The 4,535-nt window shown below is 35.4% G+C and overlaps 1 long non-coding RNA gene across 1 annotated transcript; it reads right to left on the bottom strand.

Moving 5' to 3' along the window:
- Positions 1-2,314: 2,314 nt before the first annotated feature.
- LOC113341535 lies at positions 2,315-3,644 on the bottom strand. The gene is made up of 3 exons (XR_003355974.1): positions 3,376-3,644; positions 3,044-3,085; positions 2,315-2,867 (listed from the first exon to the last, which is right to left on the bottom strand). It is a non-coding gene; the product is annotated as an uncharacterized LOC113341535 (long non-coding RNA).
- Between the last annotated feature and the right edge of the window lie 891 nt (positions 3,645-4,535).

Genomic DNA, 4,535 nt, shown 5'->3' on the forward strand with positions numbered 1-4,535 from the left:
CGATTTACGTGTATGTCTCTTTTTTTCCGAAATTCAAAAAGAAAAGAAGCATCACTGATGTACGTGGTCCTAATAGTTATGCAACTGTTGTTTTGAAAACTCGACCTTAAAGAAGACGTATCACTGCCTTGATATATCATATTCATCGCTTTATGTCAGTGATAAATAAGGGTCCAATAATTTAAAAACTATTCGAATTGAAAATAACATTAATTACATAACGGTACAACAATTTAAAAAGTAAACCTAACTCTAGATTCTAAGATGCAAACAACTAAAATTACAATAGCTTAAAAAAAGTAAATCTAACTCTCAGATGAAAACTACTAAAATTACAATAACTTTAAAAATTAAATCTAACTCTAGACGCAAACAACTTAAATTACACACATTAACTTAACACTACTAACACGTAAATAACACGTGATCCATTGTATGGCGGTGAGCATGTCCCAGACGAATCATAATATCATTTTCCACTCCTATCACAACAGCCTTCTCGTTCTCGGACAACGAATTCACATCAACATCAAGTTTCTTCAAGTCGGTTTCTAGTTGTTTGATACTTGCAAATATGTTAATTAGTACCTATCCCCAACATTCTCACACATCAACATCAAGTTTCTTCAAGTCGGTTTCTCGTTGTTTGATACTTGCAAATATGTTAATTAGTACCTATCCCCAACATTCTCAGATGTGCATCGTCTTCGTTTTGGGTGGCATGCCTTTGTTGAGCTTCTTCTTTTTGCCATTGGAACCTTTGTTCATTTTCTTTTTGGAGAAATATTAATACCTTTTCCAATCCTTCATTTTGCATGTTGGCCTCACATCTATTTCGTTTAGCTTGCTCTCTGCCTTGACCTCTCCCATATTTGTCGTCACAAAACGTTTTCCTTCGTGACCCGCCTGAAGATTCACCAGGGGTTGTGTGTGAATCATCATACATTGTAACATTATCATCGTCATTATCGTTAATTAGTTGGCTTGATTTTGTTGATGTTTCACGATCATAAATCTCCGGTTTGAATTCCTCAAAGTATAGCTTCAAAATTTAGAACACCTCGTCATGTCTCCATGTTTTTCCATAAATTGGGTCCACTTTGTAATCCAACTAACCTTTGGAGTACCGTTGCAACAAAAAAAAAGTCATTAATGTCCTGAAAATTTATAATTTTTTTTTGAATTGTACGAAGTAAAATAAATCACCGCGGTATCACGTGTGAATCCACTAGGCATGTTCCTAAAATAACCTCTTACATGAGAAACATATCTCTTAATTTCGTTTTTTAAATTTCTAACTCTTGTCTGCAAAGACTTCTTGGTTCTCACAGGGTCACCCCTCCATGTTGCTTTGCACTCGGTTTTAATCCGCGACCAAAAATCTTTACACTGTTGATCCTTCCTTACAATTAGACCACATATAACCGATACGTAAGCATTGATAAATGCCACATCTTCAGACCTTGTGAATTTTGCCATTTTTTTTGTAAGACAAAGGAAATAATTGAAATAGATGAAACAAGGAAATAGATGAGGAAAATTAGAAGATTTAGGTGTGTTTGATGTTGGAGAAATGAAACTCTATTTATACATGTTTGGAAAAATCAGCCCTTTACAATTTCAAATTATTGTTGATAATACAGCGTTAGATCAGAGTGATCCGTTGGTGATCCAACGAAGGCAGGCAGGAGCGCCAAATCATTGGTTGCTCATATTTGAACCGCTAGACCATCAACGGGTCTCTCCATCTGATGGTCCAAGATCATTCTCACTTCAACGGATTTTTAGTCCAAAATATCTCTTTAAACTAAAAGTCTGAACACAAATTTTCATCCCAAACTCCACAACTTTCATCCTTTCTTCTTCGCCTAACAACGATATTATTAAGAAGTTTTAAGAAGTTGAACAGGTAAAAGGATGAAAATCAAAAACATCACGTGCCGGTTGGAACCTATTATCCTTGACAAACCAAAAACCTTGTGCTTGTAATTAGTAGTAAGGTTCAAGCAGTTAACTGGCGTTCTTTAAGCCATTTGATAATAACATTAACTGGCGTATCAGGCCAATGTAACATTTTCTCTAAACAACCACAAAAAAAATGGTTGGCAAATAGCTTTACCATATCAAACAAAGAAGGATCTTCTTTGAAATAATTTAGTGCTTCTTCATCAGTGCAACGTTTCTCATTGATCATCCTAAAATGTCCACCAGATAAAATAAACAGAAATTTCAATAAATCAATTGAATATAGGGTTCTGGCTGGGGTTTCGTAGATCGTGAGAGTTTAATGTAACATTAATGTTGATCAGGAGTATAAGAGGGTCGACATTTCTAACTATCAATTCACATAATTGATCAGTACTATTTATTGGTACCACATCATATACATCAAAATTTCATTTGAATCTACAAAATAACACTCTGTAAGCAATTGTGAACCAAAGAAAAGTAGGTAGCTGAAAAATAATGGTATCTCTCTTAACTTCTGGAAGATTTTGCTCTTTTCAACTTAGATAACCCACTTGCCCTTATTCTTTGAGTGTGGGAGTCCAAAAAGTAGACAGTTGGGAACGGAGGCAAAATTAAGAAATTCACTGGACAGGGTATACCTACTTACTTTAGCATTTACATTCACTCTACATATGGCACCACAACCAAACTCAGAAATTCACTGAACGGAGGCAAAATGACGATTTGTGCTGCTATGGTGCGCCATGTGAAACATTGTTCCGAATAGGAGGCCTAAGGAGGGTGAGGGATGCTACAATCCAAATCACCAACTAACGCAGCGAAAATTCATATAAGAGCACCACAACTTGAAAAAGTAAAAAAACAGCTTTCATTTCTACTTTGGTTCACCTGGTTATCTGTTGCAAAAGGTGATCGCAATAAAATTCTTATTTATCAGGAATGGAAATGCAAACAACTCAAGCAAACTGAGTAAAAACAGAAGCGATTCATGAAAACTCAGTAAACAACCAAGAAATCTTCATGGGAATTTCACATATTGCAAAAGGCAAAAGGAACAAAAATGACGGGTTACCTCAACACCCAAATCTGATAACTGTGGTACTTTGAATTCTCTCTGCAACCAATAAGTTCAAATAGTTAATCAGAATTTCAGAAACACTCAATGAATACATCAACTAAAACAACGGCAGAAATCAAAATTTTCTGGAGTACACAAAACAAAATCAAAGAAGACCATTACTGAATAAATAACACAACCCACACAAAAACACCTAATCTTTTTACAGGGAAGTGACTTGATGATGAGATTGGTTTATCAAATTGGGAAAAATTATATGAAACCGTAAACCCTAATTTCACATACAAAGAATATATAAATTGGGGGATTCATAATCAAAATAATACCTTCAAAAAATCAGAGGCATTGTTGAGTTTTGAATCAATATTCATGCCTCTCACTTCATCTTGGTTTTCGAGAAACCCAAAATTTAAAACCTAGGGTTTTTTTTCGAGTGGCAGAGAATAAATAGGGTAATAAGAAAAAATTGATGGAGATTCTTTGATTACGAATCACCATTTCTCTCAGTATCGCCTCTTTCAGAATTTTTCCATTACATTCTACAGAGATAAACAATAAACAATGAACGAAGAGGAGAAGTTGGAAACGAAGAAGAAAAAAGAAATGTGCGAAATTGGATTCTGTAAGGTTCGAACACGGATCATGTGGTTGCCTTTTTGACAGATATAACCTTCCTTGTTAATTATTAATACATCTCATACCTCCGCATGCTATAATTATTTAAGGGTCAGTTTAGATATTCCGCCATGCTACACCAAAACCGCCCAAAAGGGGGCCTTTTTTTTATTAGAGCAAGTCTGATGGTGGAAGAGCTCCATCTTCCATCTTCCACGCCACCTCAGCATTTGGAACCGTGGATGGAAGTGCAAGTGTAGTGGTGGAATAGTGAAAACGTTATTCTTAATAGCGCTAAAAGAACGCTATTAAGAATAACGTTTTTTTCTCAGCCGTTAGATTTCAGCAACTCATCCTAAATCTACGGACAAAAAAAACGCTATTCTTAATAGCGTTTAACGATATTCTTATTGGCGTTCAGATGGATTCCACGAACCCTTCCACGAAACGGCAGAACCTCCAACTTGGAAGTCATTAGACTTGACATTCCATGATTTTTCCACACTTGGAATAAGTTGGATTCCACCATAAGACTTGCTCTTATAATAAGACTTTTTTCTTTTTAATACGACACAGCTAGACCCGCTCTCCTGAACAAACCTAACAAGCCGAACTAGCCCCACTATTGCGGCCCCAACAACAAGACCCAATCTCAACTCTAAATTTTGGGACTTACTTGGGTGATATAAATTCTGGGTACCTCTAATTTTCTCGATCAATAAACTTCTTTGTCGTCAAAATGAAATAAAATAAAATAAAAATAATTGATATATCATGTTACAAGATTTGGAAACCAGTTATTAGAAGTTCCCTGACTTTCTCTTAAATTCTAAATTGTAAAATTTATATGCTTCCGCTACTTTAAGTGTAC

Source organism: Papaver somniferum, unplaced genomic scaffold (assembly GCF_003573695.1).
Source record: "Papaver somniferum cultivar HN1 unplaced genomic scaffold, ASM357369v1 unplaced-scaffold_3, whole genome shotgun sequence".
Classification (NCBI taxonomy): Eukaryota; Viridiplantae; Streptophyta; class Magnoliopsida; order Ranunculales; family Papaveraceae; genus Papaver; species Papaver somniferum.